General features: G+C 44.9%; 1 protein-coding gene across 4 annotated transcripts in view; it reads left to right on the top strand.

The window, feature by feature from the left end:
• MID1 (midline 1) overlaps positions 1–18,324 on the top strand; it is a 587,779-nt gene that overhangs the window by 418,393 nt on the left and 151,062 nt on the right. Inside the window, exon 1 of one of the 4 annotated variants that reach the window (XM_078064880.1) lies at positions 16,485–16,656. The exons of the other annotated variants lie outside the window; for them this stretch is intronic. The gene's annotated coding sequence lies outside the window, so the exon portion shown is untranslated. Of the gene's footprint in view, positions 1–16,484; positions 16,657–18,324 lie in introns of those variants that run through there. 4 annotated transcript variants of the gene reach the window in all.

Below are 18,324 nucleotides of genomic sequence, written 5' to 3' on the forward strand. Positions count from 1 at the left end.
TAAGCACTGATTGAAATTGTTGATTGAAGAATGAAACTAGTTTCTTCACGTGAAATTGTTTTCAGTCTTTTTGAGCAAAGGCCTGATTGTGGCAGACTACGATCAACCCATAGAAAACAACTGGTTTTATGTTATTGTTACATATGTCATCCTAATTAGTGTACTTCCATGAGAATAAGTTACTACATAAAGATGTAAAGTTTTAAAGCCATGGAAAAATACCAAATTAAGAGTTTCGCGGCAAAGTCATCAATGTATTTCAACGTGGCAATGGTTTAATTCCAGGCTTAAAAATTTTTTTTTTTTTTTTTTGCAAAATTCCATGTCTGGTTGAAAAAGGTATAATTTAAATATATGTCTTCTTAAATGTGCTTCATTTTCTATAGATTACAGGAAAAAAATCAATTGAACTTGAAGGAAAATGGATATGTATTTTGTTAATTTCTAGCTGTCGTCCAGGATGAACATCTGAAGATTTCTTTTGCTCTGAAAAGAAATTCTTGAGATACCATGAAACATTCCTAAATGTTCGGTGCCATTGTCCTCATAGAGTGGAACAATCATTAGAAGCATGTGGAATGTTTTTGGAATGACGTTTGGAATGATATTTCACCTAAGTGTAATCATAAAGGTGGTGATCCTTACCTAATAAACTCATGGCTAAAGAAAGATACAGGGTGGCTTGTATTTTCAGGTAGCTGTATAATGGCAGACGGAATATGTATTCTGGAGTGTATTTCACCAAATGCTTTGAAGAAGGTGGAATGCCAATGAAAATGCTACATTCCTTCTGAAAAGCAGGTTCCGCTTTTCAACTTGCCCCTCCTCAGGCGAGAACCAGAAGTCATTTGCCCATGAGTAATACCTTATTAAACCATCATGATTTAATATGGCATACTTTTCTCTCGATTTGCATGCCTGACAATCGACTTCCTAAATATCACGCGCAAGCTGAGCCATAGAAGAAAAATAGACCCACTGAAGTAGCATTAGGTCAGCTTTGTGGGATGCATTAGCAGCCTGTCTGAACAAAGACGAGGGACTTAGGCCCAGAAAATCGTCACGTGGCCCTGGGCCCTGGGAGCCTTGCAGACGCATCGCATGACTCATTATTAAACATGCCGAGAACAGACAAATTCCAGGCGAATGAAGCATCCACTGATTCAACTGCAGTTAGGTGGGCCGGGCGATATTTGTCTTCCTGGCTGTTCCTTAAGGAACTCCCACGCCATTTCCAACCGCTCCTGAACACCACATGCCAAACGCACAGAGCAACTGTATTAAGATAAAATTGTTAGCATTAAAGACAGGCACTTAAATTAGTATAACCCTCAGGCCAGGTATACCTCACTAAATTGCACAGGCTTTAAAATACCAGCATTCAATTAAAAAAAAAAAAAATGTATCCATGGCAACCTTTTTGTCAAGGGAATAGTTACCTGAAAGGATACACATCTTTTCGAAGAAACAGAGAGAAATAAAACCCTGTTAGTTAACCGTGGATGATATTACTGGGGTTTAAATTTAATTAGGGGCCTGATTCAGGAGGAGAAGGGGCTTTTAAGAAAGTTGTACAACTTACGTGCTTATTTCCAGCAGAATGTGTTCTCGTGCCTTCTTTATCACCAAAGAATTCTTGTGTATCAGGCTTTCATTAAAATACGATGAAATAACTATTCCAAAGAAAATACCATGAAGTAACTTTTGGGGTTTCAGATACTTAAGAATGAAGCGCAGCCCTCCTCTTCATCCTGCCCACGGCATGCCTGCCATTTGCTCAGCAAGATCCTTCAGTTAGCCTACACAGTGGCTATGTCCTGAGGTTTTTGCTGCAGAGGGATCTTTGGCGGTCATTTCATGCGTGTTTGCTACCAGAAAGGATACGGGGCCGTGTAAAAGCCCATGGTGTTTCTATTGTGAGGTGACCCAAACCATCCTGTCCAAGAGGCTCTCTCTGATGGAGTGGCCTTTCGTGAGGTCATGTTCTATGGTAGGCTGCAGGCAGTTACCAGGAGCTGGGCTTCTGATGGTATCTGTTGACAAATTGAGATAAGGTAAAGGAGGACTTTAGAACTGACGAGACTGCCCATCTCTACTTCTCCCATCTCTGGGGTCAGGAGTGTCAGGAAGAGAAAACTTTTCCTCTACTCTCTTGGGTTTCGTCAGTCAGCGGGGCCTGTGAATTAAACTAACAAAAGTCAGATTAACAGGATAAAAGGTCCACAAGTTTTTAATATGTATGTGCACAAGAGTTCAGAGAAAAGGGGCAAGGCTCAAAGAAGCAGTGAGACTCGAAGGCTTATATGCCCTTTTCACAAAGAAAAGAGGGTTTGGGCTTCAAGGAACGATAAAATGTGGGGAAATGACGAGATCTACGAAGGAACTATGGGCAGGGAAGGGCTATATTAATATGGTCTGTTTATGCAAACTCATCTTGGTGTTGACACCCCGTCTTTGATGAGAAGAATCACTCTTCTCTCCCCTGTAGCGGGGAGCACCTTCCCCAAAGGGAAATTTATGCCCTGATTTTAGGCAGATAAGAGAGTAGAGAACTCTTCCTGCATCTCTTGGTTCTCAGCTGCCTTATTTTTTTTTAAGATTTTATTTTCAAGTCATCTCTACAGCCAACGTGGGGCTCAAACTCACAACCCCGAGATCAAGAGCTGCTTGCTCGGCTGCCCGAGGCAGCCAGGCGCCCCAGTCCTCAGTCACCTTTAGCTCAAAATAAACCCGATGCCCAAGTGGCATATTTTGGGGGGGGGGGCATATTCTGATCTGCTTCGGGAGGCAAACACCTCAAGCTCGGGTATGAGCCGCTGTCAGGCAGGCCTGGCTTCTTCGGCAAGCAAGCAGTCACACCAGGCCCCGGCTCGGTTTAATGAATAGGTGTGACTGCCTTCCAAGAAAACTTTATTTATGGACCCTGGAATTTGAATTTCATATACTTTTCTCATGACTTGAAATAAAATTATTTTTTCAACCATTCGAAAACATTAAGAACCGTTCTCCGCTGACCATACAAGAACAGGTGATGGGCAGGATTTGGCCTGAGGGCCGGAGTTTGCGGACCCCTGATACAGAGAGGAGGTTCCCAAACCAGGGGCTCAGCCCCACCTGGGAACTTGTCAGAAATGCAAATTTCCAGGCGGCCCTCCAGACCTGCTGAATCAGAGACTCTGGGGTGGGGCACTTGTGTTTTAACAAGCCCTCCCGGGGATTGTGACACATGCTAGCCTTTGAGAACCACTGATCTAGACCAACCTAAGGTTCCCCACCTTGGGCTGCTCCTTCTAGTTCCCTAGGGGAGCTTTTAAAAAAATCTCCCCACCCAGGCCCAGCCCAGATCAATTAAATCAGAGTCTCTGGGAGTGGGACCCTCTCACTGGTGTCTTTTACATCTCTTCCAGATGATTTCAAAGGGCAGACAAGTCAGCTGATGCTTTCATTGTGCGAGTAGGGACACTGAAGCTCAGAGAGTAAGTGACTTGTCTGAGATACACAGCAAGAGGAAATAGGTGTGGCATAGTCCATTTAAACTTTTCTAGATACAGGGCTGTTACAATCGCATGTTTGGTTATGGAATGTATTTGCCAGAAGCTTCAGGGGTCGTGTTATCTTTTATGACTCGTGCTGATTAATTTTAAAACACATCTGGAAACTTGCCCTAAATAAAATGAAAACTAGTTTTAGAAACTCATTAGGCCAGAGGATGTGACTGTCATTAGAAGAAATAAGGCGCAGAAGCTTGGGACAGTCCCATGGGCAAGCTCTTTGGGGCCGAGCCGAGACTTCCATGATTGACGTGGAGGGCAAAGTGAGAGCAACGGAATCTCACTACCTACCCTGGAGCTACTTGCCAGTGTATCTGAGCATTTGGTTCCTGTTCCGTATCTGGAACACACGTAAATCAGTTACAGTCTTAAATGTCACTAATGACCGTGAGAAACCAACATTTGCATACTTACGGTGGGTTTTCTGACTCTTAAGGACTCCTATGCCTTGGGTGTTTTTTTGTTTTGTTTTTCTTATTTTAAGTAGGCTCCACGCCCAATGTGGGGCTCGAACTCACAACCCCGAGATCAGGAGTCGCGTGCTCCTCCGACTGAGCCAGCCAGGCGCCCCTGGGTGTCGAAGGATGAATGCCTTGTTCTGATTTTCTCAGCAAAGGTTGCAGGGAAATGCACAGATGCGGTGCAAACCTGTTGGTTTCTCACGGTCATTTCAAAGGGCAGACAAGTCAGCTGATGCTTTCATTGTGCGAGTAGGGACACTGAAGCTCAGAGAGTAAGTGACTTGTCTGAGATACACAGCACAGAGTAAACACCCAAAAATTGTAGCTTGTGTTATGATGAGGTAACAACTAAAACAAGAAAATGCCCAGTGGTCACTCACACGTTTGTCAAACTCTACTTGTATTCATCACGTGACTCAGTTTCGCTCTGCACCTCATTTTCTCCAGCACTGTTTTGGGTACACAGCCCATGCTCTCCCATTTGCATACTTACGGTGGGTTTTCTGACTCTTAAGGACTCCTATGCCTTGGGTGTTTTTTTGTTTTGTTTTTCTTATTTTAAGTAGGCTCCACGCCCAATGTGGGGCTCGAACTCACAACCCCGAGATCAGGGGTTTACTCTGTGCTGTGTTCTCATGGTTCTGTGGTTAAGAGCATGTTTTCAGGGGCCAGTCAGCCTGAATGTGTAAACCAGGATCTGCAGCCTCCTAGCTTTATGACCTCAGCAAGTGACTTTGCCTCTCTGTGCCTCACTTTTCACTCCTGGCAAATGGGGATACTATTAGTACCCGTTCTCCTGGGGGTAAAGGAGAATTTAACGTGCTCACAACTGTCTGGCATTTAGTAGGCACTCTGTAAATGTTAAATAATATTATTTTTAAACAAATCGCTTTATTCATTTTTTTTTAAGATTTTATTTATTTATTCATGAGAGACAGAGAGAAAGAGAGAGAGAGAGAGGCAGAGGGAGAAGCAGGCTCCCAAGGAGCAAGGAGCCCGACGCGGGACTCCATCCCAGGACCCTGGGATCATGACCTGAGCGGAAGGCAGACGCTTAACCATCTGAGCCACCCAGGCGCCCCAAATCGCTCTATTCAAATCACACTAAGGTTGAGGGAGAATAAGCAGATGGGCCATATTCAAACAGTTATTAAGTGACAAAGTTGCTATTTGGACTGAGGCTGTTTCTGGAATCGGCGCTCTTAGCCACATTGCTGCACTGCCTTGATTGGGAATAATAAATCAAGTATTTACGGGCAGTGTTTTTTTCCATGTGTAGTGTAAACTTTTTGGCTTGGTTCACATATCCCTGGACCTTCTTTTCAAAGGGCCTCTCCTCCAAACAGCTTCCCCTGCAGTTGTCCCCATGTCAGTCAACGGTGACTCCATTTTTTCAGCTGTGTTCCAGAAGGAACTTGGAAGTCATCCTAGTGTCCTCTCTTTAACACCTCCACTCTGTCAGCAAATCCCATCAGCTCGGCCGTCCCAATACATCCAGCGCCTACCTAAGCCTCCCTGTGTCCACTGGCATGCCTGCCCCAGCCCACCACCATCTCCGACCTGGTTGACTTGGCTGACCAGAAAAGCATCCTCAGCGACCTCCCTTCTGCCCAGTAGGGCCCAGCAGTCACACCGAACTCTCGAAAGTCGATTGGCTGTTGTCCCTCCTTGGTGCCAAGGCCTCAGAGTCTCCCCTGCCCTCCTCTGAAGAAAACCCAAAACTCTTCCGGTGATCTACTAGACCCTACGTGACCTGCAAAAGCTGCCCCCCCAACACACACATGCACGCACACGTTCCTGAGGCCCAACTCCTACCTCTGTCCCCCTTGCTCACTCTGCTCCAGCCGTCACAGGCTCCTTGCATCGAGTGTGCCCCGGCCCTAGAGTGTCTACAGTTACTGTTCCCTCGGCCTGGATAACTCCATCACCAGAGCCCAAGTCTTGCTTCCTCACTTCCTTAGAACTCTGCTGAGATGTCACCCTATAAAATGCCAACTTCCCTACCCCAGTACTCCCTACCCCCTGGCCAGAACCTCTATCACCATCAGACCCGCTTGGCACTTATTTGTGGCTTTGTGTGTCTCTGTCCCTCCACTAGAAGGTATGCTGACGAGGGCAGCCCCCAGTCTGTTTGGACGTGTCTGCCTGCCAGTCCAGCATCTAAAACAATGCCGGGCACGTAGTAAGCGCTCAGTAAAAACTTGTTGAAGGGATGACTGACCGTTCGGGCATAAGGAGAGTATGCCGTTGCATCTCTGTTAGCGCAAGGTGAAGGCATGAGGGTCCTCAGCCTCTTTTCCTTGTAGAAGTCCTTGTCTTTACACTTGAGATCTTTGGATGCCCCGGGAGTGATGAAGATCAACTCATAGGGATCTACAGATATCTGTATGTTGCTGATGAAATCAACGGCTAAATCGCCGATGCCTCAGTCAGTGTGTTTTTTTTAAGATTTTTTTATTTATTCATTCGAGACACAGAGAGAGAGCGAATATGTGCAGGAGGAGAAGCAGAGGGAGGGGGAGAAGCAGGCCCCCTGCTGAGCAGGGAGCCCGATGTGGGGCTCGATCCCAGGACCCTGGGATCATGACCTGAGCCGAAGGCAGACGCTTAACCATCTGAGCCACCCAGCCCCCCCTCCCCCCGTCAGTTTTGAACAAGCCCTCCACGGGCTGCATGCTTTCCTAACTGTGGAAATGAATCACAGAAACATATTCCAATGGGAAAGCCTTGGAGAAATTCTGAATGAAGAAGGACAACCTCATTTACAGTGCTAGAGAAAGAGCCCTAAAATTCACATCCTGTCCTGCAACAGTGACATCTTTTCCCACGAGGAATACCCCATCAATAGGCATACACGTGGGTTTTTTGCTCCTGTCTAGAAATGATTGAATGAACACAACCCAGATCTGGAGAGCCATTGAAGGTAAATAAAAATCACTAGAGTGCTTCAGTGGGTTTTCAAAGATAATGGTGAACTCCTGATTTACCTTGAAGGTGCAGTGTGAGATACTTTGGGAGGTGAACTGAGGATGGCGATTTCAGAACCAAATCAAAGCAAGTGGTGAATCCCAAACACCCCTGTATGCGGCACAGAGGGTGAGGGAGCCTTGCGGCGCGTGGTCACGCACGGGCGTGCTGGGTTTTGATGCCTCTTTCCAAAGGAGAGAGCTGCATCTGGGACCAGGGTGGCAGCACCGTGTGCCGGAAAGAGCACGAGTTTTGGAGTCAGAGAGCTGGGTTCCAGTTTCTCATATACACACCAGAAACTCGCTCCGTCTTCAAGAGGGCCTGATGCATAACGGGTCCTCGAGAGATCCGCGATTCCTCTCATCTCCTCTCGTTCCACGCAGCACAAATACTCAATAAATAGCACACCTCTCTAGTGCAGGGGTCCACTTCTTATTTTAAGGTTTAACTAAGTTAGACCTCTTAGAGCAGAATATATCAGCTGGTTTTGAATTCCTTTAATTGCGTGAGATTAATTTGCCCAGTTGGAGAAAAGTACAGCCGATGGGTTGGTTTCTAAAGATGACCATAACGAAATTATCTTTTCCCCACACAGAGATAGTTTAGGGGAAATATCAGTAGGGCTTTTGGATACGACGCAGATAAAGCTACACGTAAGGGTACGGTTATCCTGTTCGTTGTATGATGTTATTTAAATCACTCACATTAAAATTATTTTAAATGGTGGCACCATTTACAAAATAGACAAGCCATGTAAGCCCTTCCTTTTGGAAATTATTAAATCGAAGGAGAAATAAAATGAGGCTTCATTTGAATGCAGTTCCTCAGACATTTCAAAGAGCTCTTTAGTAAATATGGAGAAAGGCAAGGCACTGCTGCAACTCAACGTTTGTGTTTTTTCCCTTGCCACGCCTCAGTGTGTTTATCTTGCATCTTGTATCAGGGGAATAGTATAGGAAAGCCTATCTCAGTATGTGTGGATTTTCCTAAGTGGTTCCCAGCAGAGGAAAAACTCATGATAAGCCATCTAGTTATAAGGAAATAAGGGCAACTATTCTTTTCTTGGCTATGAAATGAGGGTAAAAAAACCCCTAAAAACAAAAAAACAGCCCAATCTGTGTCTAGCAAAGGAAAGAGGCATGTAAGCCATGATTCTGGCTCATCGTGAGTTTTTCCTCTGCTGGGAACCACTTATTGAGTCGTGCCAATCAGGGGAAAAAAAATACAGCCATTTCAGCAGTCTTTCTCTGCATCTGAGAAGTGTCAATCTAAAGGATAAAGCATTGTCTTTTTACAAGCAAGGAGCGCAAATCCCGTTCAAAGCTTCTTTTGATTAAAATTTCTATTCACCTTCTGTCCATGTGATTATCAATGAACCAGCCTGATTTGCTTGTTTCTAACATATAAAAACTGAGATCTGGTTCACAAAAGTAAATGTCTTTTTAATCTCTAAGGCTAATTTAAAAATCAGCTTTGAGCATGAAAATATTAAAGGTTTGAGAGACTAACCTTTTCTTATATAAGAAAAATAAGAGAGAGGAAAGAATAAAGATAAGAAGTAAAGTGGTAATACTATAATTCCTAGCCGTACTTAAACCCAATTTTAAAAAATGAATTTAAATCAAGAATGATGCCAATTAGGAATAAAAAGAAAATGTTTTTTTTAAATTAGTCTAATGAATTATTAAGACATCCGGGTTGTAGGATTTTGATTCCTGGAGGTCTAAAAGAATGTTAGTCCGAAACAGTTTGGATCAGGGCTGTCTAATAAGTGTATTTGCCACTACTCATGGCAAATGCAGTCATAAACTCTGAACAAATTAAATCTGTGGTGGGGGAAAGAGGAAATGCCAATCAGATCATATGTGCGTGACATGGTGACATTGCCCTTGGGGTTCAACATGGGCCATCAGGCATGTAACTTCTCGAATGCTCTACCCTGACTCTTTGGTTAACTATGAGCCAGATAATCATAACATCCTGCTAATACAGGAAGTGAGTTTAAGGACAAGAAATTGATTTAATCACCAGCGTGTATCTTTTTTGTTTATTTTTAATTTTTATCAAAGTAATATATCTTCAAAGTACAAATATACTAAAGACTTGTAATAAAAACAGCTGTCCCCCTCCATTCTAGGAGCAATCATTTTCGACTTGTAAATATTTCCTCTGATATGTACTTTCATAGTTCCCATAATATGCTTTTATTGCTCTTTCTTGGCTTATGAATTTTAGACCTTATCTTTCACGTCCTGCATAGGATCAGGAAGAAATGACCTCTCTTGCACCACCCTCCTCATCCCACCCCACATCCTCCCAATAAAATTGTGTCAGTTAGGAACTGTTCATCTATGAACACAAACTCCAAAACACTGGCTCACACAAAGTAGCAATTTATTTTTCTCACAGAACATGAAGTTCAGGGCTCATTCGGAGACTCTAAGATGTCCCCAGGAATCCAGGGTCCTTCTGTCTTAACTGTTTGCCAGCTTTACCACGTGTTCCGTTCCTCTCATGGTGACACAGTGGCCCCAGTCCCTCAGATACTGCATCCATACTCCTGGTGGGGAAATTGGGTTGGCTGAAGGGCAAACTGTGTGTCTCTTTTCAGAGCTTTCCCAGGAGCCCTCCACAGCAGCTTCTATTAAATTTCCATAGGCCATGCAGTGTCATATCACCACCCACACTTGCCAGGTTGACTGGGAGATGTTCTTCAGCTGGGCACGTTTCTGCCACCAAATACACTGAAGTTCAGTTGGAAAGAAACAAGGGCAAGATGGATACCAGATTGGCTCCCAGTCGTCTCTGCCGCAAGATCTATATCAGAGATTGCTGCCGATTTAAGGAGTGTCTTAGGACTGGGCTTCTTTTTATGTGCATTCTTTTGCTTTTCCTGGAATTAATAATAGTGTCGCCTTTTGCTTATATTCATGTGCACCTGTTCATCCTCAAATGTGATCTATCAGTATCATTTCTCCCCCTGGAGACCTCTGTCCAGGAGTCGTCCATCTTCCTGCTACAGCTTAGACGGGGACCTTTCTAGAACTGCCACATCCATCATCTTTGCTTCTCTTTATGTTGGCTTCTCTGTTGTCTGAGTCCTGTTGGCTTATCTTTCTTGGTTTAATTCCCTCCTTTTGCTAAAACACATCTCTGAGTAGATTCCAAAGAAAGAGTAGAAGGGATGCAAAAATTCTGAGTCTTTTGGCTTATCTTTCTTGGTTTAATTCCCTCCTTTTGCTAAAACACATCTCTGAGTAGATTCCAAAGAAAGAGTAGAAGTGATGCAAAAATTCTGAGTCTTTCTATGAAAAAAAAAATTGCATTCTATCCTGACATTTGATGAATAGTATGATTTGGTATAGAATCGTCAGTTAGAAATCATTTTTTCTCAAAATCCTATAGCTCCTAACTTCCAGTGTTGCAGTTGAGAAGCACATAATAAATCTACTAGCAAAATGTCATCATTTATAGAGAAGAGTGCCTTTTGCTGATGGCGGTTTTGAAATTATCATTATTATTAGTTGCAACAATTCAGTAAACATTTATGGACTAATTGACCATATATTGTGTGCTTTTATATACTACAAGTCCATTGGCTAGGCTATAGTACCCAGTTGTTCACTCAAACTCTAATCTAGGGGTTGCTGTGAAGGCATTTGTAGATGTGGTTAATAGCTATAATCAGCTGACTTTAAGTAGGCTATCTTTGAGAATGTGGGTGGGCCTCATCCAATCAGTTGAAGGCCTTAAGAGCAAAACTGAGGTTTCCCTGAGGAAGAAGAAATTTTGCCTCAGAACTATAGGGTGAGCTCCTGCCAGCCTGCCCTACGGATGTCAGACTTACCAGTCCTCACAATCACATAAGCCAAGTCCTTGAAATAAATCTCAAGATATATGTTATATATCCTACTGGTTCTATTTCTCTGAAGAGCCCTGACTGATACAGGCCTCACTGACCTCAGAATCTAGGAAAGGGGTTAATGAGACAAGTAAAAAATACACTATTATAATAACATTCTTTTTGCAAATTTAAGCACAAAATTGTAGCAAAAAAAGATGACTTGGAAATTGAAGAATTACTTTGGGGGAAGTAGGATATTATTGGGTTGACATGAAGCAGAAGGTTTAATTGGGAGTGTAGAGAGTATTTGACAGCGGGAGGAGTATATAAAAACCATGTCCGAGTTCATGCATAAAACTTTACCAGATTACTAAGAGAAAGATAATGAAGGATCAGCCATATTTAATCTGTCAGCAAAAATTAGGAAATGTCAAAATATTTCACCTCTAAAAGCAGAGAATTATTAAATAGTTAAGCTATGATTAAAATTTTAAATAGCATGATTTGTTTTAATTCCTTAATTTTCAAGTGAGGAAATACCAAGTTCAATGTATTGAAAACCCTGACTGGTGACCAGTTAGTCAGCTCTGTCCTGTCTGCAAGTCTGCCCTTAGGGTACGTTCTCCAAAACCATTTCTCACGGTGTGTCTATTTTTTCTATTTTTGTATTCACAGATTTCTTTCCTTCTTTCCAGAGTCTGTCATCCAAAACACTCATACAAGCAATAGTTACAAAAAAACTTTCCCACTCATGATTTCATCTGTCTTGGTCCATCAGGTTGCTGCCACAAAGCACCACAGACTAGGGGACTCATAAACAACAGACATTTATTTCTCACATTCTGGAGCATGGAAGTCCCAGATCAAGGTGCAGGCACTTTGGGTGGAAAGTAAGAGCCCACTTCCTGCTTCAGACAGCTGTCTTCTTGCTGTGTCCTCCTGAGGCGAAGGGCCGAGATAGCTCAGTGGGATCTCTTTTACAAGGACCTAGTCTCATTCACGAGGCTCCACCTTCATGACCTAATCGCCATCCAAAGATAGCACCCCACCTCCTAATACCATCACATTAGGGGTTAGGATTTCAACATTTGCATTTTTGGGGAACACAAACATTCAGTCCATAATTTGCCCAACTGTCCCCTGAAAAATTTGGGCTTAAAGATGTCAGTTGGTTTACTTGAAGTCCATCAGCGAGTTTACCGGCCACATCGACACCAAAAATGGATTCCAAATTGCATCTATGACCCGTGCTTCTGGTATGCCACATACCTCCATCAACCAACTCAAAGAAACTGGCTTAATGAGCACCTACGCCCAATGAGTAGAAACTTGTTGCTTTTTTATGACCTCCTGTAAGAATTATAGGTGGGATTTTCTTTTTTTTCTTTTTCTAAGCAGGTCCTTCTGTCGTTGTCGACTTAAACTACCTTCACTCATTACCTCAAATACAGTATTCCTCAGATTTTCCTCTGCCGCCAGAAGTATAAAGCCACCGGGTTTCTGGAACCTCTGCAGGAGAGGAAATACACTCCTTTCATAGACCCCAAAGACTGCACTTGCGCCAAGCACACTTCCCAGGCGGCTGACTAGGCAATTTCAGCTTGGTTTTCACTGACTTTCAATGATGTGTCCTGACACATATTTCAATAAACTATACAAAGTTACTGATAGTCAACCACGATTTACTTACACAAATGCTAATCCCATATGCTTTGACCCTAATAGAACACAGAATGAGGCGGTGCAGGTCTTGCTAGCTCTCCTGTGAGGTGCCATGCTCATGCCCAGCCATATCCAGGAGGGCCTGCCCAGGGCCACCTGCCCAGGGCCACCTGCCCAGGCACCTATGTGACACTGTGCAGGTCTGTTTATAACCAAACCTGCACATAACCACACAGGACTGTTGCCTAGCTACCTTACACTACAACATGCCTTCAGCTGCCATTTGCACACACGGTTGTTTTTTTTTAAAGATTTTATTTATTTATTTAAGAGCAAGTGAGAGAGAGAGAGAGAGAGAGAGAGATAGCATGAGCGGGGCGGGGGAGGCAGAGGCAGAGGGAGAAGCAGACTCCTCGCCAAGCAGGGAGCCTGATGCGGGACTCAATCCCAGGACCCTGCGATCCTGACCTGAGCCGAAGGCAGACGCCTAACCGACTGAGCCACCCAGGCGCCTTGCACACACTGTTAATCACACGCTGCGGAAGAGGACATCTTCTCCTTTGGGGAAGCAAGTGTCTTTACTTGTTTCACTTTACTTGCTTACACTGTTCCCCATAAGTGGATCTAATGCTCACTTAGTGGACAACCCCCAAGGGGCCATTTGTTTCATTAGAAGTGTTAAAAATTATATTTGTTTATTTATAAATGAAAAAGACTTCATTTTTTACACCATCCTCTTTCTTTAGGCGTGTCCTGGACACTTCTGGAGACAGCACATTTTACAACAGAAAGCAGAGGATTCTGATCCCAAACACTTGATTCCTGGTATAGCAATTTATAACAAGAAGATCTTGGGTTATTTACCTTGCCTCACTGATCTCGTCTGTTCCTCATAGCCCAACAATGGTGATGTCTACTTTTTGGTATTTTGGTGCAGAGTAAATGGCGCACGTTTGTGAAGAACGTGGCAATAGGCTTGGCTCACAGTAGGTGCTCGCAAGTGGTATTTGTTAATGACACTACCATTAGCATTCCCGGCTTAGTGCATAACGAGAAGGTGGTAGAGATGACCATCACCAATTACTGTCTCTCTTACCAGAGGAAATGCCCTTCCATAGACTTCCCAGGGGTTATTGTATATACTCCTCCTGGAGATCTTTGGAACCTATAGCTGATAGAATGTGCAAGTATGTGGATGCAAAAGTGTGGGATGCCTTCATATAAAAACATAAAAACTATGGTGTCTCACAAATATGTCCATGAAGTTGAGGTTCTGTTTTAGAAGGCTGGCCTCTAGTGTTTCACTCTGGTCTGTTGATGGCGCTCAGCTGTGGGAGCGTTAGGATGGAAGATAGCATTGTGCTTATTGTTTTCGTAAGTACAGAATAGATGTGACATTATGGTAAAACGGTAACTGTCAGAGCTTAAGTTTCTATGAGAGTCTTTTCCCTTCCTCACTGTGGCAGTGGCAGCAGTCAGATGGGTGTCCATGTGTCGGGGAAGCGGCCAGTTGCCTTGCGTTTGCTCCCCACACACGTTGGTTGACCACCTACTCCGCAGCAGGTACCTTGCTGGGGTTGCAAGGATGAATGGGACACCATTCTTGCCCTTGAGAGTGTCATGGTCTAATAGGAGAGAGAGAGACTCGAGAGCGGAGGATGACAGTATCCCATGGAAGTGACAGGAGAGGTGTATCATGGTTGGCTCAAGCTGGTGCTTACCATCTCCTGATTCGGCACCACTCTTTCCAACTCTGTGTTCAGTGCCTTGAACACAGGGTGGGAAAGGAGGGAGTATTTACAGCATGGAAACTGGCAAAGGCTACTACAAATCTTGGCTTTTTTTTTTTTTTTTTCTGAGAGCTGGTTGTTAAACATTTACCAGCACACCACCAGGTGTCTATGAACTGCTTTATGAGCTTAGAGGGAAGGGATCAATTTGTCTTGGGTGTTGGGGAACGCACAGAAGAACATGTGACATGTGACCTTGTAGGATGGTAGGGGAGTGGGCTAAAGGAGAAGAAGGATGGCTGAAACTTGGAAAGGGCACAGTGATGGCGAGAGGAAATCCCAGCTCACGTTTACCTTTGAGATGATGACCGCAGAAGGCAAGCGCAGTTGTGAGAAGCTTCTGTTGAAGGTGAGAAATGAGATGCACCTTGGGATTTAACTCAAGTGATACTGAATGGCAGCAGCTCTGGGTAGCTCCCTGTGTCCTGGGGCTGAGGGCATACCTAGGGCAGGAACAGGTGCAGTATATCTCAAAGTGAATCAGAGTCCTTTGGGGGGGCAAAAATGCGGATTCCCAGGCTCCTCCTCAAACCAACAAATCAGATTCTCTTGGAACAAGAGCAGGGGTTTTGGGATTTGCATTCTTAACAGTCTCCCCAGAAGTTTTCTTGCACACTGTAGCTTGAGAACCAATATTTCAGAGCTGGTACATCCATGGTTCTCAGTCTGGCGTGATTTTACCCCCCCCCCAGAGGACATTTGGTAATTGGCTATTATTGATTGTCATGGCTGTGAGAAAGCCACGGGCATCTAGTGGGCCGAGCCCGGGGTGCTGCTCAACATCCCACAACGTACAACACAGCACCCTCCGCGGAGAATGATCCGACCCCAAAGGGCAATAGTGCTGAGGTTGGTCTAGGTCATAATGAAGGGCTCCGAAATAAGTACAAGTCAGCTTGAGTCACCAGGTGGGCCCTTCGCCTACTAAGGTGGGGGGTTGGTGGGGGGTTGTGGACCTCCGGGTCCAGATATTGGGCTGCTGAGTTTTCAGAGAACGGGACAGAGTTCGTAACTACTACGCCCATGTAGATGACACTCTTGAAACTGCCCATTCATTATCTGCTAACTTGTTATTTTTGCCTCTCATACAAGAATTTAAAAATATTCACTGAATTAGCCTCACAAAATTTTGGCCACTTCTTTGGGAAACAAAATATAGCACAGGTGCTACACAAAGTCGTCTTTGCTCGCCTTGCCCTTTTTTTTGAAATCCAAAGGTAGATTTGCATTGAAATCACACTGGCTAAGAGTCAAATAAAGTCGCTGTTTATGTGGAGTCAAGAAAACCCACTTTGGGAATTCTTTTTAAGTTTGGGTTTAAGTTTATAAGAAGCCAGCTAGCTTTCCTCCCATCCTACTGAGATGATGGCCAGCTAGTCCCTGCTCATAAGTTCACCGGATCCGCTCTGTTGGTAAGGTGAGCCGTGGTGAAAGGTAGATAGGCTTACCTTAGAAATGGTCTTCTTGACGAAACATCCGTGTTTCTTTTTCTAATAACAGTATTATCTGAAATTATGCCTTGGGCCCTCAACGGATAAAGATTCTTGGTCATCTGTTGTGTTTCAATAGATTTGTGTGCAAGTTCCCATTTAGATTTGTTTTGTTTTGTTTTGTTTTGTTTTTAGCCTGGATATACAGTTCATCTATATGGAAATGAGGTGGGTGCCACCCTCCTCCCAAGGTGTTCTGCATAACAATTTGGTTTCCTCCCCAGCGGCTTTGCCGAAGTAGGACTTCGGGGCTAGATACCCTTTTCAAAAAGATGGTCGGGTCCTGAATGTTGCCCTTTCCTGGCTGAAATAGTCGTGCCCCTTCCAAATGCTTTCGTGCTTTTAGGGCGCTCCTAAAAGACAAAGGCCTTAAGGCCCGACGCTAGTCAGTTAGGCTCTGAGCAGACCCGAGCAGCGAGATAAGACTAGAACTCATCCCTTACTTTGGGAGCAGTGTTTCCAGCTGCTTCCAGCCATTTAAATCCTGCAAGCTCTCTAATCCTGGCGGAGGCAGGCTTTCGGGCTCCCAGGACCCACCCCTTCTTCCTGATTGGCGGGGCTCCTCCGGGGCCCGAGGCAGCCACCTACGACGTCTCTGAGACCCGATTTGAAATAAGAGCCAGGCGGTCCTCGCTTCCCGGAGCCCGACTTTTCATAGGCTGGGAAGAAAAGCTGGAGAAACTTGACATTGTCTTGGGCAGAGTGCGTGTAGCAACAGATCAAAGGAAAAGGAAGAAAACGTGCTCTTTGCTGCCTGTGGATCTCACTGAGTTGCTTTTGTCTCGCGGGCTTCTTGTTGGGTTTGGTGCTTCCCCTCTGAAGAGCGCGGCGTGGGCTTCGAGGCAGCTCGCTCCCTGCCGGATGGGTCATGGAATTCTAAACATGAGGCAGGTAAGCACCAGGGGCTGCACAGGCGTGTGGAGAGGGAGGGTGCAGCCTGGGACCCCTGCGATGGCACTGCGGAGAGCTTGCCGGCTTGGCAGATGCCGTGCACCTCCGTCCGTTTGGCGTAAAGACGGGGCTGCATTTTCCTAAGGGAACCGAAGAAGCCGATTTTCTGAGGGCCCCCCCCACCCCTCTACCCCCTTCCCCACTTTGCCTCTAATTGTGATTGGTGATGTCAGCCAGTCATTGTAAAGGGCTTAAAAGCGGGTTGTAGAATATGTAAATCAATTCCAGTTTGCAGTCGCTGGAATGTATTGTGCAGGATTCATCTCAGGCTTTTAGCCTCTATCCTATGCTTTGGATTAGACTAAAGATAACTGAATATCCTGAAAAAGAATTACACGGGGCGTCTGATCTCATTTTGGCTTCTCATCCTGAGCACTTAACTGTGTTTATGGCTGAGAAGGCGGAACCAGCCTGAAGTGAGCACAGACAGTCCTTCCAGAAAAATGCAGATTTATTTTTCTGTTCTAGCGGTTTTGAAACTGTGTTGCTTCTGGACGTGAGAAGACAACCCTGAAGCACTGAGCTGAGAAAGGCTCGGGATGACTTAAAATGAGTCTTTGAAAGGAATTCTAAGCGGGCAGCTTCTTCCGTGGCTTCGGGGCAGAATGATAAAATTCCTTATCAGCCCAGGCAGAGAGGTTTATAGCTTTACTAGTAAGAAAGGAAAAGAAAAAAGTGGGTGTATGAAGCCAAAAAAAGGGTGCAATATACAACTTATTCAAACTTATGGAAGACTCTTATGTCAATATATAAATATCAAGATCACTACTCATAGAAAGGGAAGACAAGATTGGAAAAACATGCTGGGAGGCTGGCAAGGGCAGAGAATTACCAGAGGAGTGTTAATTGCTTTTGCCAGCTCTCAATGAATCTGGGTGGGAAAAGTTAGCATCTGTGCTACCACCAAAAAAGCTCTTCACTTTTTTTTTCTAAATGGGTTCAGCACCCACCACCCCGAGCTCTTTGAGGGAGGTGATTTGCATAGGAAGCAAACTTTCCCTTTTGGGGCCAGGGTGAGGGGTTTAGAACTTTCTGTCCGTTTCCTGCCGCCTCGGGAGGTGGTGCAGAGCTCCCCCTGCCCCCCCAACAGACGGGCGCCGGGACCCTCTGCTGATTGCTCCCTAAGCAAGCGTGGTTGGCAAGTTGCTGTGAGTGCGGAAAAGCCCATTTAGACAAGCAAGTGCGGTGTGTGTTTTCAATGAATTGCCCTTGCCTTGCTGGACATTGGGGCCGAGGCTGAGTTTTTTCAGTTCTGCAAACCCACAAGCGACCCCATTCTTTTTATGCCGAGCAGTCGGATGGGTGGGGGAGAAGGAGCAAGAAGCCCAAATGGAAAGGATCTAAAAGGAAAAAGAGGAGCGCAAAACAATTTTGACAAAGGTCCTTAGCTGGAACAAAGAAGTCATTTGATCCTGTGCGGGGCCACCTGTCCTCTCCTTGGTGGTGTCTGAGCTCAGTTTTCAGAATCCCTGTTCCCACACAATCCCTGTGGGATGGTGGCACTCCCGGAGCCTGATGCCAGAGGCATGCTGTCCGTCTTGGCATGATTTCCCCCATGCCTGGCGTGTCGTGGCATTCGAGTGAATTGGAATTCAGCCCGGTATTGAA

This window comes from Halichoerus grypus, chromosome X, assembly GCF_964656455.1.
Source record: "Halichoerus grypus chromosome X, mHalGry1.hap1.1, whole genome shotgun sequence".
NCBI lineage: Eukaryota > Metazoa > Chordata > Mammalia > Carnivora > Phocidae > Halichoerus > Halichoerus grypus.